This window comes from Myxocyprinus asiaticus, chromosome 10, assembly GCF_019703515.2.
Source record: "Myxocyprinus asiaticus isolate MX2 ecotype Aquarium Trade chromosome 10, UBuf_Myxa_2, whole genome shotgun sequence".
Taxonomy (NCBI): domain Eukaryota; kingdom Metazoa; phylum Chordata; class Actinopteri; order Cypriniformes; family Catostomidae; genus Myxocyprinus; species Myxocyprinus asiaticus.
The window spans coordinates 15176393-15199311 of NC_059353.1; the positions used below are offsets into that span (position 1 = coordinate 15176393).

General features: G+C 40.9%; 1 long non-coding RNA gene across 1 annotated transcript; it reads left to right on the forward strand.

The window, feature by feature from the left end:
- The first annotated feature begins 6646 nt into the window (after nt 1–6646).
- Nucleotides 6647–9782, forward strand: LOC127447165 (uncharacterized). Its single transcript, XR_007898346.1, has 3 exons — nt 6647–8379; nt 8794–8968; nt 9107–9782. It is a non-coding gene; the product is annotated as an uncharacterized LOC127447165 (long non-coding RNA).
- The last annotated feature ends 13137 nt before the right edge of the window (nt 9783–22919 follow it).

A 22919-nucleotide genomic window follows, 5' to 3' on the forward strand; every position in this document is an offset into this window, starting at 1 on the left:
ATTCTTCTATTACCCCCATATCGAGCATTGCCTTTAATTCTTCACATAATTCCTGTTTCTTGTGTTCGGGTAAACGGAAGGGACGACTACGTACCACTACCCCGAGGTTTGTTTTAATGTGGTGTTCTAAGAGGTAAGTGTGTCCGGGGAGAGGCGAGGACACGTCAGAGAAACTTTTTTGCAATCTGGCAACCTCCATACGCTGTGACGGTGAGAAGTGGTCTCCACAAGGGACCGGGGTGAACTGATTGGCTTTTAGACTCACCTCTGGACCGAGCTCCTCCCTCTCCGGAACTACCATCACCAAGGATACAGGGACTGCCTCCCTCCATGATTTTAGTAGGTTGGGGTTTAAATTTGACAAGCCCCGCCCCTATCCGTATGCACTACTTCATAGTCAACTTCCCCAATTCACCGTATGATCTCCAAGGGCCCTTGCCACTTCGCGAGTAATTTCGAGCTCAACATGGGCAGTAATACAAGTACTTTATCTCCCTGTGCAAACTCCCATAGCTGAGATCCCCTGTTATACAGCTGGGACTAACGTTCTTGAGCCTGAAGCAAATTCTCCTGTGATTGATGCCCCAGTGTGTGGAGTTTTGCTCTCAGGTCAAGAATGTATTGAATTTCATTTTTGCTTTGTGAAGGTCCCTCCTCCCAATTTTCCTTCATGACATCTAACATACCACGGGGCTTACGCCACAATTAAAATGGGGAAAACCCCCTTGGAGGCTTGTGGGACCTCTCGCACTGCAAATAACAGGGGTTCGAGCCACTTATCCCAATTCCGAGCATCTTCGTGCACGAACTTACGAATCATATTTTTTAAGGTCTTATTGAATCGTTCGACCAAGCTGTCCGTTTGTGGATGGTACATACTTGTCCGAATCGACTTAATACCTAATAATTCATACAGCTCACTTAATGTACGTGACATGAAAGTAGTGCCCTGATCAGTGAGGACTTCTTTCGGAATACCCACTCGGGAGATAATTTTTAAGAGTGTCTCCGCAACACTACATGTTGAGAAGTTGTGAAGAGACACTGCTTCCGGGCATTGCATAGTCCACCAGAACTAACACAAAGCAATGCCCACATGCTGACCGTTCTAATGGCCCGAAGAGGTCCATGCCAACTCTGTCAAAGGGAACCTTGGTCAACAGAAGAAGGCGCAATGGCGCTTTTGGAGTGGCCGGCGGATTCACCAGCTGACATTCACGGCATGTCACACACCACCGGCTAACATCCCCGCGAATGCCCGGCCAATAGAAATGGGCCATGAGACGGCTTAGTGATTCCCCTGTCCCAAATGACTCGCCATCGGACTATGATGAGCCACCTGGAATAACATTTCCCGACGGCTCCTTGGCACTAACAACCGGTTTGTATCTTCCTTTGTCTGAGCGTCCTGCATCATTGTTTATTATTGAGAAATATGGATATGTGAGTGCAATGCATGGCTGAAGGTGCTGACCATCAATTAATTTCACTTGGTCAAATGCGTCAAATTATGCATCTCATCTCGCGTCTGCTGGTATTTGGTATGTCCCACAGGGGGCAGCCTGTTGGGTGTCAGGGACATGGATCAATGTCCCCACCTCCGTCACCGGGCACTGTTCCCGGACATGACCCAGCTCCCCGCAACTCCAACAGACTGGCCCGAACCTCACACCCACACTAGTGGCGGCAGCTTCTCCCACCTGAGAGGAAGAATGGTTAGAGCTGGGGGAGAGAGAAACAGGAGGGTTAATACACCACCGTTTCCAGGGGAACTGGATAGATTGGAAGGAAGGAGGGGAAAGGGATGGATCACAGAAAGAGAGTGAGTGTGGCGTGCCAGCCCCTGGGTACGCCGCTAAATGGTCCTCCACCAACTACACTGCTTCATCCAGCGACGCCGGTCAGTGGCACTGGACCCACTCCGCCGATCCTTTCGGTGGTCAGAGATGAATTGCTCCAGCACCATGAGATCAATGACATACCTGACGTAGCTGAGCTCCTCAGCCAGCACCCATCGCCGGCAGGTTTCACGGAGATGTTGAGCAAATTCAAACAGGCGGCCGACTTCGCTCAGCATCAGAGATCGAAACCGCTGGTGGTGCTCCTCTGGACTGTGGTCAACCCGCTGCAGGATGGCTTTCTTCAGCTCAGGGTACCTCAGGAGTTTGTCGACCGGGAGCTGTTGGGCCACGAGTTGGGCCTCCCTTGTCAGTATCGGTAAGAGGTGGACGGCCCATTGTGCCCACGGCCATTCCAGAGCTTGGGCCGTGCGCTTGAAGAGCTCCAGAAAGGTCTCCAGATTGTCTTGCACCCCATCTTTGCGAGCAACACATGGGGGTTTGCTGCTGCCGGGGTCATGGCGTGCGCCCCCTCCTGAGGCACCAAGCTCCCGTCGTTCCTCCTCTTGGCCTCGAAGGAGCGTCTCGAAGCTCTGTTGCTGCTCTGCCCGCAGATCCATGAGGGCCTGGTGTTAAGCCTGGTGGATGCTGGCGAGGGATCGGAACAATTCCTCCAGAGGCGAAGATGACTCCATAGCAGCGTAGTCTTCCTCCTTGTCCTGGGTTTTGGCACCAGTGTAACAGATGTTCATATTTGGATCAAAAGAAGGAAGCGGGAGACGGCTTCAGCAAACTACGTGAGTTTATTTACACAGTCTGAATGCAACTCAAATAAAATTAATGCTTTTCAGCTGTCAATGTAAAACTGCTGCTTTTCAACCAGCCAGTGAAGCTTCCACACACACACACTGTGCTCATTATTCACGTCAAGCGCCATTTTAAACTCCACATGAAAAGAGCTTGCAGACAAAAACATCTCATTCTGCATTTTGGTAATATACGCGTGTGTCTGAAGATTACGTTTTGCTGATGTGCTGCCTTTCAAAAGCGAGGCTTGTGTATGACATTAATTTTGGCTTACGGGTAAGGAGATGTAAATGTCCAGAAAATATTCTGTATGAAGAGAATCTGCTCTTTTCCCACCATTCTGCTCCTCGCACACATATATACAGTTTTCCTGAACAGATGGGAAAAAGCTTAAAGCCATAAAAATGTACTGTTTTTTTTTTACTTGCCCTTTAATGGTGGTCACTAGGGAAGAAATGCTGTAAGGTAGGGAAACCTCTACTGTACCTCGGAGGTGTCTGTCTTCAGCAACATTTTCCGCAAATGCATAAAGAAGATTAGAGTACATACGACAAGCCCATCCACCACAGGACTATAAACGGACGGTGTGACTGCACTAGAAACCATGGGTGCAGGTTAAGGAGCAGGGTCAAATAAACGTTTACACTCAAGCTCAGATGGAGAAGCCAAGAGTGAGTCAGAGAGCCCAACATCATCTCTGAACTTCCGTGACTTTGCGTACGTCACTATGCAGGCAGGGAATGCAGAGGGACATGGACTAGAAATGTCAGGCTGATCACAGGCCTTAGGCTCATCTGCAACAACTGGACAGGGAAAAACTTCACCACCTGCAAGGTCATTCCCCAAGATGAGACTATCACCATCCACAGGTAACTGCGAGCACACACCCAGCTTAACAGGACCTGTGATGAGATCAGATTTTAAGTGAACAGTATGAAAGGGAACATTAACACAGCTCATTTCAATACCGCGTATCAATGCGTCAGGGCCAGTGTAAGACTGAAGACTGCAGAAGACTGCAGAAAAGGTCAAGATATCCTCCAAAATGAACGATTAGGCTGACCCAGTGTCTCTCAGAATCAAGACTGGTCTGTACTCAGATTCAGCAGTGAGAGATACTGAACCAGTCATGAAAGGCTCATAAGTCCCAACCTCAGCACAATTCAATTTAGGCACAGACTGGGCAAGAGCAACACTTTTAACCTCTGAAACCAATTTTTTCTGCCTCAAAGCTTCACAGTCTGAAATCAGTTGACCAGGGTCAAGGCAGTAAAAGCAAATTCGCCTGTCACTGGATTGCACTGAGGTAGACTTACGACCCAAATTTGACCGATCCTCACTTTTGGGGGACCACAAGCCGCCTTTCTACCCGAACCGTCAGCAACTGAAGACAAAATATTGAACTGTCATATGGAGGGGAAAATGTTTCGGTGAGTCAACACTAATTTGTCAGTCAAAACTGCAGCATCAGAAAGCAAAGCTACTTTCTTCTTGTTTATGTGGACAACAACATTCTCCGGCATGCAACTTTTAAAGTCTTCTAGCAAGATCAACTCCTGAAGATGCTCAAAAGTTGCAATCTTGCTAGAAATACACCACTTCTCAAAAAGGGCTTTTTTCTCCCGTGAAACTCTACATGTGTCTGTTTCACTGTCTCAGTGTGGGACCTAAACTTTTGGCGATATGCCTCGGGGACAGAGGATTTCACGACCTCGAAGTAAAGGAACTGTTCTATTGTTAAGGCAGAACAAACTTACTGGGCTTTACCAGAGAGACTGCACTGTAACAATAAAGCCCACATGTCTATAGACCACCTCAATTTCGCAGTGACATGTTCGAAAGCAACAAAGTAAGAGTTGACCTCGGCTTCTCTGAATGGTGGCACCAGTCTAATATATTTGCCAACATCAAAGTTAGACTCAGAGGGTGTGAGGTCAGGGTTTTGAGTTAAGGCAGCAACAGGTTAATTAGCAAGAGAAGAAGCAGAGGGAGGTCTAGAGCAAGGCAATGGAACAGGCAAGGTAATGGAACAGGCTTTCTACCCAACAAATCCCATTCACGCAGCTTAATTTCCCAGTCTGCTTCTGCTTCCACACTCAAAACGAAAACAGCCAAACAGGAAGAGAGAAAAAAAGTACTTACCAATTTACCACGTAGAGACCGACCAACAATGAAACTGTAACAAAAAGGTAGGACAAGCCAAAAATAAAAATGAATAAAGTTTTTTGAACTAAGTCTCTTTCAATTGCTCCAGAGTGAAAACGTTATTTGTTATAATGTTAAATATTGGTAAACAGTTAATAACCGGTTAATTTTTTTCATGAAACCAAAGTCTAAATGGTTTATTTATATATAAAAAAATAATTATTGCTGCTTGTTCATTTTACTTAATTAAAATGAACTAAAGCAACACAATTCTAGAACATTTTGCCACAACTTTATTTCATTGCGTTCTATTCATTTAAATTTATAAAATTGAAGTTTACTTAATCCAATTGAGTTGGGACTACATTAATACTTGTTGTAGTGTTAATGTAGTATTGATGAAACTGGGCAGGGGATTTCTATTTCCCTGGATGCTTTGCATGGGACAATAGGAAGAGTAAATGTTAAAATTAAGTGTTATTTTATGTGTTTTTGTGCAAGATGTATATAAAGGTGGATACTTGTTAGTGTTTAATGTTTTATTATGTTGAGATTTATTCGAGTTTATGTTTGTAACGAATGCAGGAGGAAGTCAAGAGAGTAGGATCATGAGAAAATTAGTCCAGATACAAAACTTGGAAAATACAGGAACAAAACAAAACTAAAACTCGGGAACTGAACAAATATTACATCCATGGGGATAACAGGAAACAACAACTGACAAAGACAAAAGCAAACACAAGGACATTAAATACATTGGGGCAAACAAGGTAAACGAAAAACATCTGGGAACAATCAGGACAGGAACCAGGAACAGAGACAGAAGAAGATAAAAAAAACTTCAAACTAAAAGTCTCTTAAACACCTAGTGACATCTGGTGGCCGCTAGGGCAAAAGTCTCAGGTGTGACATAGGCCCCCCTTTAAGGAGCGACTCCTGGTGCTCATAAACATAACACCAAAAAAAAAATTTTGATATGAGGAGCTTGCAGACGATCAGGAGGCATGGGAGGTGACCACAGGGCAGAGACTGGGTCAGGAGGCGGCCACAGGGCCGGGACTGAGTCAGGAGGCCTGGGAGGTGGGCACAGGGCTGGGAATTGAGTCAGGCGGCCTGGGAGGTGGGCACAGGGCCGGGTCTGGAGGCCTGGGAGGTGGACACATGGCTGGGACACAGTGCCGGGACTGGGTCAGGAGGCGGGCACAGGGCTGGGAATTGAGTCAGGCGGCCTGGGAGGTGGGCACAGGGCTGGGAATTGAGTCAGGCGGCCTGGGAGGTGGGCACAGGGCCGGGTCTGGAGGCCTGGGAGGTGGACACATGGCTGGGACACAGTGCCGGGACTGGGTCAGGAGGCCTGGGAGGCGGACACAGGGCTGGGACAGGGTCAGGAGGCCTGGGAGGTGGACACAAGGCCGAGACAGGATCAGGCAGCAGAGCCGCTGGAGGAGGAGTGGGCAGAGCCACTGTAAGAGAAGTCTCTAGGGGAGTGGACAGATCCGCTGGAGGAGGAGTCTCTGGGGGAGTGGGTGGAGTCGTGGCAGACCCTGAGGGCTGAGTCACTTTAGTCAGGAGCGCTGGCAGCGACTGGGGAATGACCTTCGTGGTCGTGCGCAGAGGCAGTGACAGGGGAATGACCTCCATGGTCGTGCGCATGGGCAGAGATTGGGGAACGACCTCAGTGGTCGTGAGCACTGGCAGTGCCTGGGGAGTAGGAGCCCTTCTCCTCTTCCACTTCTGGATGGCTGTGAGCACAGCTGTGGGAGACTCAGAAGGCGGAGCTGTGGGAGGCTCGAGGGGTGGTGCCATGGGAGGCTCGAGGGGCGGAGCAATGGTGGCCACTTGGGCTTAAGCGGGCGTGAACACTGGCTCTGGGACAAACAAGGCTGGCAATGCTGGCTCTGGGACAGACGAGGCTTCAAGAACAGGCTCGTTGGCCGTGGAAGGCATGGGCGTTGGCTCATTGGCCATGGCAGGCGTGGGCATTGGCTCGTTGGCCGTGACAAGTGTGGGCGTTGGCTCGTTGGCCGTGGCTGGCGTGGTAAGAGACAGAAGGAGGTAAACAAAATTTCAAACTAAAAGTCTCTTAAACACCTAGCGACCTCTGGTGGGCGCTAGGGCAAAAGTCTCAGGTGTGACACTGTTATGTTGGAGATTTGGAAGTTACCATTATGGTGAAATTAAATGCTCACTTCATTGAGTAAATGCTGTGCTAACCATAGCATAGTTACTAAACTGCACTCTGTAGTGCTTCCAACCAGCATGTATTAAGCATGTGAAAATTCACTTTCACTTGTTAGTACATAAAGAAATAAAAGAGAATTATATGAGTTAGATTTACACATCTAATTTTGTTGGGTTTACCCAATTTTACTAGGTTCTTTCTACACAAAGCTTTTGTGTTGAGATAACGTAGTAATTTTAAATTAAGAAATCTAATTTCAAACACGTGGAACCACTCTACGACTGAATCAATTCAGAGATTACTTAGCAGAGATGGGCCACTTCTGTTAAAATGAATGGGAGAAATGGAACGCCCAACGGCAGTCAACGGATGTAGAAAGGAAGTCTCGCCTTACAGGTAAAAGAGACAATCACCTTTCAGATACAGACATCACCTGTCAATCAACTCGACAAAACGCATGTGCATTAGCTATACAAGCCAAGAAAATGGCGTTTTTTAGCGTAATCTGAGGTAAAGAATTACAATTTATGATACCAGTGTTGTCACATTTTACTGCTGATTTGAAATATATCCTTTGATCATAATCTTGACCAATCGTTTAGGAGATTTCTGTCTTTTCTCATTCAAGTAGATAGGAGCTGCACTTTCATGACTGGAAATAGCCTCCCGAGAGCATTCCAAAGATGGCTGACAGTGGATTTGCTAGAAAGACTTTGATCAAGTTCAGCCAAAAAAGCGAAATTTTCAGAACTACATCACTTCCTGTTGCCCAAAAATGGGGCTTCTCTCTTGTTAGTTGAACATGATAAGCATGTCCTTTGATTCTGAAGGAAACTGCACCATCACATATTTCTTTGCCTTAAAGTAATGTTCCAGGTTCAGTACAAGTTAAGCTCAATTGACAGCATTTGTGGCATAATGTTGATTACCACAAAAATTAGTTTCAAGTTGTTCCTCCTTTTCTTTAAAAAAAATGCAAAAATCTGGGTTACAGTGATCCACTAACAATGGAAGTGAATGGGGCCAATTTTTTAATGTTAAATTACTCACTGTTTCAAAAGTTTAGCTACATGACATATGGATATGCATGTAAACATGATTTTAGTATGATAAAATCACTTACAAACCTTTTCTGTGTAAAGTTATAGCCAATTCTACAACTTCATTACCATGACGATGTAATGTCAACAAACCCTAAAGGCAGGCGTACACGGTGTGATTTTTGCCTGTCGCATCGTGTGAGAGGAATTACAAGCAGCTCACGACCGCTCGTAAGAAAAGAGGATAAAATAGTTCAACTTTGGCAGGAGCAGCAAGCTCTGTATGATGTTTCCTGTAGTGTCTCCCATGACAGGGTCATCAGAGATGACATTGAACAGAGGATTGCTGAAGAGCTACAGCTGTCAGGTGAGTTGCAGTACATATAGGTAGATAGTTAGCTATGTTGTTTGTAATTTCTACAGGTTTTTTCACAACACACACACACACACACACACACACACACACACACACTAAATAAGGACCTACCATAGACTTCTGTTGTTTTATAAGGCTAACTATAATTACTATAAACTGGCCTAACCCTAACAGAAATGTTTGCATTGTTAGTAGAATGATAAAAAAAAAAAAAAAACTAAATAAAAAAATTTATGTATGGATCATTTTTCCAAATGAGGATGTCCCAAAATGTACCCAACAGGAGGTTTTCTCTGATTTTGGTATAAATTTGTCCCAAATTGGCATTCACATGCATACACACCCAATTTCAATTCAACAATCAATTTAACTTTGCTGTTTGTCTTCTGGTAATTGTTTATACAGTAGAAGATGTCCTAACTAGAATGGCTATGCTGAGGATGCAGTTTGAGAAGCTCATCAAAGGAAAACCCAGCGGGAGTGGCTTTAAACAGCTAACACCAAGGCAAAGTGGATAATTCAACATTTGCAATTCCTGCAGCCTTTTGTTTTGCACAGACCAAGTGAAACTAGTTTGGAAGTAAGTAGATTTACTAGGGACAAAGAATAATGGGAGGGAGAAATGGGGGGGGGGGGGGGGGGGAGTTGGAGAAATTAAGATTCTCCTTGTTATTATTCCATTTTGATTGTTACAATAAGAAATGTGTATCTTTTACAGCCGGAACATGAGACTACTGTTCAAGAAGGAAAGGACATGGAAATGGAAATTGAAATTGATCCATCACCTGGTCCAGAGCAGAGTCCCCTGCGATCCTCTTTTTCAGACACAACTTGTGAAAATGAAGAACCTGGCTCAGCATGACCTGGCTCTGCACCATCTTGCTCAGCATGACCTGGCTCTGCACCACCTTGCTCTGCACCATCTTGCTCTGCAAGACAAGGCTCTGTACCACCGTCATGTCATGCCATGCCATGCCAAGTACAGGTTTCAGACAAATGATGACAACATTGAGCTACAAAAAATAGCAATACTCAATAAGGTTGCTGACCAAATTTCCAACAGAGAGGATAAGGGGGAGTATTCATTTGGGAAACAGGTCAGGGAGGAACTCGGGCAAATTAAAAATCCCACCCAATGCATCCTATGCAAACTTATCCAGGCTTCCCCATGTCTGGAAGTTACTATTCTCACCATCCAGCATACATTCCTCCTCCACCATCCTCAGTACCCATGCCAACACCACCCCCCTTACTGTCCCAGCAAACATACACACTGCTGCATCAGCCAGATGACACTGGGTGCAGTCAGCTACAAGAGCTTTCATTTTTATTTCTTTATTTTTTGGGCTGGATGGCTGTTCTGAAGTGCTGTAAGATTTTTTCTGTTTTCTGTGTTGTGTGATGATATAGTACAGCTCTATAAATGGTTATATTGAAATTTCCAATAAAATACTGTTCGTTCAGAAAAACTTAAAAGACCCAGCCAAAACAACAAGGATTTTCTGTGAAGAAATTTAATTTTTATACTTTTTTTATTTGTTTCACAGTTTATTATAGTGTCTTTATTTTATTTATTATTTTAATTTATGATCTACAGATAATTTTTTTTGTAACAAGTTACATTACATGTTAAAAATGTTCAGCGTTAATCCGTTGTACAGTACAAAATGTTGCAAATAAACAAATGTGTACTCTGCTTAATCATCAATTTAGCCATTACACACACTGATCTTACACTGCCAGCTGGGGAGACAAGGCAATCTTACAGACAGTCACATTGCTTTTTCGCAGCTATTGTTGGGTTTCTTGCTCCTCCCAAGTGCACAGACTGCAAGGTTCTCTCTTCTCGCCATACCCCATAGTGGTGCTGATGCATCCCATCCTCCCAGTCAATGAAGAAAGGTGGAAGGTAGGCATCTGATTGCTTGTGACGCAAGAAATTGTGTAGGCAAATGCTGCCTGTGTGATTGTCACTGCTTTGTTAGGCTCAAGGCAGGTGGTTGTGTCAAAAACCCTGAGTCGGTTTGCTTGAATCCCAAATGCATTTTCCACAACTCGTCTTGCACGTGATAGTCTATAATTGAAAATGTGTTGTTCAGGCTGTAGTAGTTTCAGCAGGTCATTTCTCAGGGGGTAAGCTTCATCTCCCACAAAAGCATATGGCATAATGATGCTGCTGTTTGGTAGGGCCTCAGCAGGTGGAAGGTTTAATTATCTTTCATCTAGGGCAGCTCGGAAATCAGACTGTGCAAATAAACCTGCATCTGAAACTCTGCCTTGAACACCAACATTTGTGTAGATGAATCTATAGTTGGCATCCACTACAGCCATCAACTTGATGGAAAATCTTGACTTGTAGTTGTAGAACATGCTGCCAATGTTGGCTGGGGGCTGAATAAAGATACAGTATGCTTTCCATCAGTTGCCTCGAGGCAATGAGGAAACTGCCACTTGACTTCAAATTCCTGTGTGATTTTCCTCCACTCCTCTTCAGAAGTGTGTGTCTGTAAACATGACATCATGTCACATGTTTATCAGATTAACTAAGACACAGCCAGTTGAAAATGGTGCAATCAATGGCAAAGTCATGGTATAATGCTAAATAGAACAATGATTGGTGAAAACGTAATTGTTTTATTTCATTATATTTCAGAAAATAAAATAATTCGGCAACGTTTAAAAGTCACATTTTGTATTGTGCACATTTTTTACTTTGAAATGCAAACACATAGATTGTAAAATGTATTTCTTCTTTTGCCAGTGATTGCAAACCTTCAAATAAGCCTTCTTCATAGTTTGGTGGAGAGCTTCACATGTTTCTCCTACAATCCTACCAATTGTTGTGCTTCCCAACCAATACTGAAAGCCAAGTGACTCCCCTGGACACACACACACAAAAAAAAGGTCAAATATATTTATTTTATGAAAGCAAAGCAAGGCAACTTTATTTATACAGCACATTTCATACACAATGGTAATTCAACATGCTTTACATAGAAATGATAAAGAGAAAGAAAATAAAGACACATAGGCTAAATACAGTATTAAATCTTTGCTTTTATGCAAGTCATGACTTACTTGTGGCTAGGAACCTCAGTGTCACTGACAGTCTGTCTTTGACACTGATGCTCCTTCTCATGACTGTGTTTGTTTTTAAAAATAAAAGGCTCAACCATGGACAGTAACTCTTATCTACAGTCACCCGAAGCATATCTTTGAAGCCTGTCATATCATTCATCTGTAAAATGTGTTCATCAATTACATATATTGTATTTTAGTGAACAGTCCATTTGATGAATTTGATACATTTACATAGTGATGTAAGCGTACAGCAAAAAGCCAGGCTCAGTCTGGAGGCAGTTTTATGATTTTTATGTTGACAGCTCACATGATCTGAACCAGTGTTCTTACACAGTAAATAACCTAAATATATATGAATATAAATATAATGTACTCCTCACATAAATCTATACTGACATCAGGCCTGCATCACTGATTATTTGCAGGTACATGATTTATACCTATACAGCCAGATCTATGAAAAATATATTGAGTGTTAATGAAGCTTTTACACATTTGTAGGAAATACAATTGTGCAAACTGCTTTTCCCATTTCATTCAAGATAACATCACAATACTAGGCAGCAGTTTCTCACTCATTAAAACAGCATCGGGATATTTTAGAAAACTGAAAACAAACCAATGTTGGATAAAGTGGATATTTACATACAGTCAACAAAAGACTACTTTTTGAGAGGTAACTTTGAAAAACTTCCATTGGTGCTTTGTCTAGTTAATAAGGGCTGTTCACACCAAAAGTGTTGTTGCATCCATCCATGCTATTTTTCAGTTGTTTTTCAATGTAAACATGCTAAACGGATGTCTTTGACCATTGCAGTATGTATCGCTGTGTTTTTTGGCGTCTCATGCAGGAGCACCACAATTTTTTTACGTTCTTTTGTCAAGTTAAAAAGAACATCAGCTGTTAAAAACGTGTCGCGAGACACTCATATTATACTCTATTCCCTGAGAGCACATGTACAACACCCAGGCATCTAGTTAATGTGTGTGTTTACTTCTAGAAGATGTCTATTTTATGTTGTTTGCTCATCTGCAATACATCTATAAGACGTATGTCAATAAGTATGACTCAGATGTCAATAAGACTGTGGAGCGGGACATGGACATATGTCTGTCACTGGGGAGAGAGGAAGCGGTAAGGGCCATCACCTGGGCAGGGTTGCACCAGCTGTGTGTAAGTTCTCATGTAAGTTAAGATGTAAAGATCACACTAAGGGCTTAGTAACTACTAGTTAGTTTGTAACTAAGTCAGTGCTTAATTTTGGTTGCACCACCTGTTCTTAAGGCAAAACTTAACTAGTAGGTCGTAAGCTCTCTGTAAAGTAATGCATAGTCGCATAATATGACGTTTACCTGTATTTATCCAATAAGCAGCCTTCAAATTTGTACGCAGAAGTATTAAAAAGCTGTGTATTTCAGTTTACGGTTGATGTTCAAACCTTGTTTGTTCACGTAACTGTCAGCTGTAATAAATTATATCACCATTAAAATATGATACATAATAAAACAAGATTTCATTAATGTTATATTTAGACTATGTAAATAAAAATATTTAATAGCTGTATCTGAAATGAATAAGGGACAATAAATATAGAATTACTTATACAACAGGCTGGAAAAAAATAGACATTTATTCATTTTAATATTTTATATATTTCGTACATGTTGAAACTTGACACTGGGCGGCGTACACAGGAAAGTGCACCGTTAGACTGGTTTAATCATGCTGAAGAAGTACATTTTTAACATAATGTTTTCTCTCGTAAATCTAAACGAGTGTAAATGCCAACATCATCATATATGTCAAAAAGACTGATGCCTGTCAACCAAAACATGAGCTCATTGATGTCATTAAATAAGTCTGCTTTGTTATTCCATCAGTTACTCCTGGTCGGTGGCATCTGTAAATATTTAGTTTATACGTAGGGTTACGTCCTACCTAAGTTTAATGGTGCAACGCTCAAATATTTAGTAGTGCGTAAATTGTGACTTAGTGCCCATTTACGCCACAACTAGGCTAAGTTGTAACTTACGTATAGCTGGTGCAACCGGCCCCTGGGTAGCTGTGCATAAGTTCTCACGTAAGTTAGGACGTAAAGTTCACACTAAGGGCTTAGTCACTACTAGTTAGTTTGTAACTAAGTCAGTGCTGAATTTGGTTGCACCACCTGTTCTTAAGGCAAGACTTAACTGGTAGGCCGTAAGCTCTCCGTAAAATGATGCGTAGTCGCATAATGACGTTTACCTGTATTTATCCAATAAGCAGCCTTCAAATTTGTGCACAGAAGTATTAAAAAGACATGAACTTCAATTTGATCTTGTTACAGTTGATGTTCAGTCCTTGTCTGCTCATGTAACTGTCAGCTGTAATAAATTACATCCCCATTAAAATATGATATGTAATAAAAGTAGATTTGATAAATAGTATATTTGCCCTGGGTAAATAACAATATTATAGGAGCTGTATCTAAAATAAATGAGGGGTGATAAATAAATACTAATACAACAGGCTGGAAAAACAGACATTTATTCATTTTAATATACTATATATATTTTGAATGTGTTGAAACTTGACACCGGGTGACACCCTGAAAACTGCACCATTTTCATGCTGAAGAGCTGCTTAAAAGTACATTTTTTTCTCTCACACTCTCGTAAATGTCAACATCATAATGTATGTTGAAATGATTGATGCTTGTCATGCAAAACATGAGCTCATTGATGTCATAAAATATCAGTCTGCTTTTTTATTCCATCAGTTACTCCTGGTCCGAGGCTTCCGTAAATATTTAGTTTATACATAGGGTTACGTCCTACCTAAGTTTAATGGTGCAACGCTCAAATATTTAGTAGTGCGTAAATTGTGACTTAGTGCCCATTTACGCCACAACTAGGCTAAGTTTGAACTTACGCACAGCTGGTGCATCCGGCCCCGGTGATTAATGATGCGTAACACCTGTGTCTCGTTACAGTGACGACAGAGATGGGCTTGAAAAGGCCGCCGAGAATGCCAGTGAGGGAGAGAGAGTCCCAGTCACACAGACCTGCCAGATCGTGAAGCTGAACACTGCAAAGCTGTTAACCTTAATTATTTATGAGTTTGTGTTGTCTCTTATGACTAAAGCTAAAGTAGATACCTTGGTGTGATGCTGAAGAGTAAATGCACTGCTGTGAAGCTGAAAAGCCAAAGACTGTATGTTGGACTGGGAAAACCATTAAAGCTTGATTTACCTGGACTGCCACCCCGCTTCCCGCTTCCTTGTTGTTGAATCTTCTACAAAGACATTCAGCAAATGTCTTTGAGATGTTTATGATTTAGAATAATTGTAAATTTGATTTACATGTTTAGCAGATGTTAAATACTTTCCAGATCAAAAAGATCTAAAACAGACATCTCGGAGACATACGTGTGCTGTCTAGTTTCGTTGCACTGCGTTGGTCTGAACGGCCTCTAGTCTTTTAGAAATGCTTTAGCCATTAGTTACATGAATGCTACACATACTGAAGAAAATGTAAAAATACTTCTATCAAGAAAGACTTGGGATGATTGGAATGAATACGAATGTAGAGATATTTAGATCCTTTAGATCATTAAGCCCGTCCTATGGTTCAGAGCTCATATACTTGCTCGAACCGTCAGATCCTGCCGAAGGCAGCAGGAGAGAAGGAGCTTACCACTACGGAAGGACGGGACCTAAACTGGTGGTGATGGGGTGGTGGGGGTGAAAACAACGAGGCATTATGAACGATGAAGGAGCTGTGTGAGCTTATTAAGCAAATGGAATTTATTAAATTAATTTACCAGAAAGTTTTTGATTTCTTACAACTTACTCTGTAAAAAGGCAAATATTTATATTGTGAATCTACTTCTACCTGATCTCACCTTAAAAAAAAATACTTTTGTTGTTAATGTAACCAGGTGGATTTAGTCATAATTTGTTTTTCATTTAAAAAGCAGTTAAATTAGATGTTACCACACAGCAGATTTTTTTTTTACCTAGCACAAGCTACCTGACTAAACATTTTTATATGCACTACATTAGAGTGGTAAAATCAAACAAACAACAATACTGTCCTTCAAAGGCAAAACACAGAAACAACACATCTGAATTGTGTAAATTTACACTCTTTAGAAGAGAAAAAAAGTTAACCTAAAAAAGTGCTTTATGTGGTAACATCTAAATGGTAACAGGTTTGATTGTCAAAAGTCAAAAATATGATTTAACATAACTGAAAAAAGCAAGCTTCAGGGGTTAGATCAAGTAGAAATAGTTTTTTAAGGTAACAGTTGCAGGTTTCCACTTTTTAGTAATCTATCCTGTGACAGACAGGTTTGGTTCAACTAAGATTCAGAGGAAACAAAGTGTGAAAATTTTGATAATGAAGATTTGGCTGGAAATAAATCCAAAAAGTTTTAAGCCAGTTTCAGTGTTGGCGTAGTTACTCCATTTGACAGCAAATTTCAAGAGAAAAATTCATTTTCGTGGCTGGATAACGTTAAATTTTATAAGCCATCTAAAACCCTGCATTAATGCTTAAGTTATATGGCTAATTTTAATTTTCAGCCCTTCTTCTTAGTCACAGTCGCATAATTAAAAGAAAGCTTCTTCCGCTTTCCGATTCGAGCTATCATACTATAACAATATAATAGATCATCATCAAAACATGAACAGATGGCAAAGACAACTTACATTGCTTGACGTCACAGTAAAAACATGAGTGGAAAGTATTTTGTCACATTGAGTTTGTGACCAGTGGCCGGTGGCTGCAGATCTAGCCCAGATGACTGACAGGGTTGCCATGGAAACAACGCTACATGATGAGCTCATTCAGTGCGTGGTTGAGCAGCTGTCTGATCTCCTAAGAGATTGACCTATAAATTTGAACGTTTACATTTACATATTTACACATTTGCTGTATAATACAGACAATGTAAGCATATTTGCCCTGTGAAAAAGTGCAGGGGACCAACTTGGGTTTTATTGAAAGTGAGGGGGACACGTATTCTACGCCCATGTTCTTCTGGTCTCTATCTTGACTCGAACTCGACCTACTCTGGTCTCGAACTGGACTTGGACTCAGATTAGCTGGTCTCGACTACAACACTGGCTACTGTATACTTTGCTTGTTATGATTTCTATGCTGATAATTCATTTTTTAATTGTTTATTATCACTTATTTTGGTTGAGGCAAGTTCCATAATTTGAGCATGTTTTTCCAGACCAGGTTTCTTTTTTTTCTTGAGAGATCTGTTAACACTACAACTGGTACATCACTCACCCTTAGCAAAGAGTACTTCATTTTTTTTAAAAGAACATTATTAACTGTTCTTTAATTCCATTCTAGCCTAAATGAAAACATTTCATTTTTAGTCCCTGCCCGATAGTAAACCCACAACCCGTGAGTAAAGGCTGCTCCCATTTCACATGCAAAGAAGTCACATTACATAAAGTCTAAAAGGCTCCCAGCAAAAAATTAAAAAAAATAAAGTCAGAGTTAGAGAAATGGTGGAAAATTGTCGTATAAAAATAAATGAGGACTGTTTTTTGAAGCCATTACTAGAATTATAAGTGGAGCTTGATGTGACCCCTGCAGAGATTTGAATAAAACATTGACATATCTATGTTATCTTAAATATCAGTTCTCAGCCAGGTAAATTTACCATCTCACTGATCAAAGTAACTGCATTTTTTGGTCATTTTCCTTAGATAAAGGTTAAACGTGAAATGCTAATTAACCTTCGCATGGTTATAACTCTCTCAGGAGTGTGCTTGTGGTTTAAAAGGTTCTTAACACAAAATGTGATGAGACTAGTAATGTCAGGATTAACTTAAGTTCATTAGCATGGCCAATCTCTGATAGGTCCATGATCAGTTCTCACGCACATATGAGGCTAGTATTTAGCCTTTTAAGGGCTCAGGAGAGAGGAGATGAAAGCAGTATAGGTACATTTGCTGACTGTGGATGTTTAATGCAAATGTCAGGCCTGGTGTTCCAAGTTATCGATGGTGATTCATTAGTCATTTAGTGAGAGTGCCTGTAATTGCTGACTGTCCATAGCAAGGACACCTCCCCTATATGCATAATCATAGAGTGATTGGGTTTGGACCTCATGGTTCTTGTGATTGACAGACAAAAGCATGCAAGGGACTGGAAATATTAGACTGAAAGAACATTTTTGGTAAGGACATGACCAGGAGGACTTCTTTACTTTAAGTGTAAAGGGACAGTTCACACAAAAAAAATTTAATTCTGTCATCATTCACTCACCGTCATGTTGTTCCAAACCCATATGACTTTCATGAATCCATGGAAGAAGATGTTAGGCAGAATGTTATCCTCAGTCACCCTTCACTTTCATTTAATCTTTTATATATACAGGTGCTGGTCATATAATTAGAATATCATCAAAAAGTTGATTTATTTCACTAATTCCATTCAAAAAGTGAAACTTCTATATTATATTCATTCATTACATACAGACTGATATATTTCAAATGTTTATTTCTTTTAATTTTGATGATTATAACTGACAACTAAGGAAAATCCCAAATTCAGTATCTCAGAAAATCAGAATATTGTGAAAAGGTTCAATATTGAAGACACTTGGTGCCACACTCTAATCAGCTAATTAACTCAAAACACCTGCAAAGGCCTTTAAATGGTCTCTCAGTCTAGTTCTGTACACTACACAATCATGGGGAAGACTGCTGACTTGACAGTTGTCCAAAAAGACGACCATTGACACGTTGCACAAGGAGGGCAAGACACAAAAGGTCATTGCAAAAGAGGCTGGCTGTTCACAGAGCTCTGTGTCCAAGCACATTAATAGAGAGGCGAAGGGAAGGAAAAGATGTGGTAGAAAAAAGTGTACAAGCAATAGGGATAACCGCACCCTGGAGAGGATTGTGAAACAAAACCCATTCAAAAATGTGGGGGAGATTCACAAAGAGTGGACTGCAGCTGGAGTCAGTGCTTCAAGAACCACTACGCACAGACGTATGCAAGACATGGGTTTCAGCGTCTCGCCTGGGCTAAAGACAAAAAGGACTGGACTGCTGCTGAGTGGTCCAAAGTTATGTTCTCTGATGAAAGTAAATTTTGCATTTCCTTTGGAAATCAGGGTACCAGAGTCTGGAGGAAGAGAGGAGAGGCACACAATCCATGTTGCTTGAGGTCCAGTGTAAAGTTTCCACAGTCAGTGATGGTTTGGGGTGCCATGTCATCTGCTGGTGTTGGTCCACTGTGTTTTCTGAGGTCCAAGGTCAACGCAGCCGTATACCAGGAAGTTTTAGAGCACTTCATGCTTCCTGCTGCTGACCAACTTTATGGAGATGCAGATTTCATTTTCCAACAGGACTTGGCACCTGCACACAGTGCCAAAGCAACCAGTATCTGGTTTAAGGACCATGGTATCCCTGTTCTTAATTGGCCAGCAAACTCGCCTGACCTTAACCCCATAGAAAATCTATGGGGTATTGTGAAGAGGAAGATGCGATATGCCAGACCCAACAATGCAGAAGAGCTGAAGGCCACTATTAGAGCAACCTGGGCTCTCATAACACCTGAGCAGTGCCACAGACTGATCGACTCCATGCCACGCCGCATTGCTGCAGTAATTCAGGCAAAAGGAGCCCCAACTAAGTATTGAGTGCTGTACATGCTCATACTTTTCATGTTCATACTTTTCAGTTGGCCAAGATTTCTAAAAATCCTTTCTTTGTATTGGTCTTAAGTAATATTCTAATTTTCTGAGATACTGAATTTGGGATTTTCCTTAGTTGTCAGTTATAATCATCAAAATTAAAAGAAATAAACATTTGAAATATATCAGTCTGTGTGTAATGAATGAAAATAATATACAAGTTTCACTTTTTGAATGGAATTAGTGAAATAAATCAACTTTTTGATGATATTCTAATTATATGACCAGCACCTGTATATATATATATATATATATATATATATATATATATATATATATATATATATATGAAAGTTGTTTGAAATGAAAGTTCTTTCATATTTCATGGAAGAAATAAACTCATACAGGTTTGGACTGACATAGGGTGAGTAAAATTGACAGAATTTTCATTTTCATTTTCATCTGAAATCAAGTTAAGATATTATTGTGAAAGAAGTGAAATATTTAAAACCAATGGAAATATTAAAGACCAGCCCTGAATTTTACTTTTACAAAAACATGTTGAGAGACACACAAACACATCTGCTCACTGCCGCAGGAGCTCCCACAAGAATCTCAACCACAAAACGTCTGTAATATGTGCCAGATAAGGTTAACGCACAGCATACAGCCAACACACCTCTTTCCATCACAAGTCACATATCCCCCACCTGAACTCCCTACCAATTTTGATGAACTGGAATGTGATGTGCACTCAATGGAAACAATGGGAGAAGGCCTCAACAGTTCATTAGATATAGCTGTGTGTTTCCATCAGGCATAGAAGACAATACCTAATTAATTCCATTGTGTATGTCACTCAAGTTCAGATATTGAGGGTCATTGAACAATTCCTATTTAACAACTGTCTCTCATTAGTTGGTCAGGGTATTCACAGATCAAACTCTAGATGATGCCTTTGGGAGGTACTCACTCAGAAAGCTTATACAGTTCAGCCTGGCTTTAAAACTTGGTTTTGAAGACGCACCACTTATAGATACATTTCCTACATTCTTGATTTAGCAGTACCGGATTGGTCACACGTATGCATATCTCTGGGCCTCGTGACAGGGAAAAACATCATGCATGTCAAACTCATATCTTTAATAGGGTCCTGTGCTCCATTTTCAGTTGGATTTTCAATTGGCCCTGGGGGAGCTTCAAATTGGCTTCGTAGTGTCTCTAGCTTAGTTCCCAATAATCAGCACCCATCTGGCCCAGAAAAAAAGGAGGCAAATACTCCCCAAATGCAGCCCAACCCCTCTTTCCCTCCACTACCAGCTGCTATGGGTACCTTTAACAAGAGTGGAGACAGCTGATCAGAAGTAACCACTGTCCAGAGATGCATACTACACTACATGTGTTGCACTGTTCAAAAAACACATTATCTTCTGTGTGTGTGTGTGTGTGTGTGTGTGTGTGTGTGCTAAATCATGTGGGTGGTGCTGTGGGCACTGACCAATGGTCTGTTGAGATGGCTGAAGATGAGAAAATGTAGATTTTAGGAACTATGTACAGTGTTGAATTTGTTTGGTAAAATTATATTTTGAAAAGGAAAATTATAAATCTGATAGTTTCGACTCTGAATTCTGACAGGATATGCCACATCTGAAGTGGTAAAATGACAATGAACAAACACCTTTGAGCACACATTATATCATCCTGAGATCCGAGCGTGACTACTGTGTGCATTTTCCATTCCCCTTTTGATTTGTAATTAGTAGCACATAATAAACATGAAAAAATTGATAAATAAAAAAGAATTCTATGGCAAATGGTTTTTCTAAAAATGGATGTCCACATTTGTGGACAGTGAGACTAAGTTGTGACATCTTAAATAATACCAAGCTATAGAAAGTCCGATTTGCTTATATATAATTTTTACAATGTTTCCATTGGAGTGTTGGTTATTCAAATTTTTGAGATGTTACAGACATTACAGCTGATTTTCTGTAAAGCTGCTTTGGAACAATATGAATTAGGAAAAGCACAAATAAAAAAAACTATACAAATACAAATTATGTGACTTGATTTTACTTTTATGTTACAATGTTTTTTTCTACTTTGGCAACAAAATCTCAATGTTCTCTCTTTGCACTGTCAAACAAACAAATGATAGCCGGTGCTGAAGCATTTCACTAATCAGAAATTAGCATAATTAATTTTGATACAAGTAATGGCCAGCATTGTCTAATCACTGCCAACCATGTTAAAATAAAATTATACATAATAAATTCTGAATCTATGTACTGATTACCATTGTCCCATGTCTGCAAAACATGATAAGTGGTGCAAACATCATCTGCAGCCTGAACCTGAACTTTTGGAAGTTTGGAAGGAAGGCTTCATAGGAAAGCTATAGGAAGCTGCCTTGCTCCCTATTTAGTGAACGACTTAACCCCCAGTGTGCTGTCTGTTTTGTAACATGACTCGGTTCATCGAAAGTTTTACCATTAACTGACAGCCCAGATTCTCCTGAACTGAGATCAGTCTGTTTAAATGAAATAAAATTATGAGTTGCATATAGCAAAGCCAAAATACAACATCCATGTATGTGTACGCGGGGTCGCACAAGGCTATATTAATGTGCCAAGTTCATACATTATGTTGTCTGGCAACCGCAAACAGCCTACAGTTAGGATAAGGAGCTATATTTCTTCACGAAGGAATTGCTTATGCCGATTATTATTTATTTATTTATTATTTTTTAATTTTATCACCTTTTCTCCCCAATTTTGGAATGCCAAATACTTAGAGTCCTTGTGGTGGCGCGGTTACTCACCTCAATTCGGGTGGCGGAGGACAAGTCTCAGTAGCCTCCACTTCTGGGACAGTCAATCCGTGCATCTTATCACGTGGCTCATTGTGCATGACACCGCGGTGACTCACAGCATGTGGAGGCTCATGCTACTCTCTCAACTTACTACACGCCCCATTGAGAGCAAGAACCACATAATCACAACCATGAGGAGGTTACCCCATGTGACTCTACCCTCCCTAGCAACTGGACCAATTTGGTTGCTTAGGAGACCTGGCACTCCTGGTTCTGAGTCACTCAGAACACCCTGGATTCAAACTCACAACTCCTGGGGTGGTAGTCAGCATCAATACTCGCTGAGCTACCCAGGCCCCTTTTTTATACCGGTTATTATTAATAATAATTGTATAAATGTGTTTTTGACGATGGGTAAGGGGGTTTAGGCACTCTGTTTTGCGTTGTTCCTTCTTTACAAAAATCACTGTAACCTATAGCCTCTCATGTTTTGTTGCTTTAATAACTTTAATCACATATCTAAATGGGCATGAGACATTGTTTTCATCAGTTGACACTGTCGTCAACAGTGGTACCCTGATCTTGGCAACAAAAGCTATGGAATATGAATCTTGTGTAATTACATTTATATCACCTCTGTGTCACATTTAAAGGGATAGTTTGCCCAAAAATGAAAAATCCTTCATCATTTGCAAGTGATTTGCATGTGAATTGTGACCAGACCTTTCAAGCTCCAAATATCACATAAAGGCAGCATAAAAGTAATCCACAAAACTCCAGTAGTTAAAGTTATGTCTTCAGAAGCAATATAATAGGTGTGGGAGAGAAACAGATCAATATTTAAGTCTTTTTTACTATAAATCTCTACTTTCATATTCTTTCACATTCTGAAAGTGAAAATAAAAGTTAAATATATATCTCTTTCTCCCCATAATGATTGTATTAAACAACTGGAGTCGTATGGACTACTTTTATGCTGCCTTTATGTGATTT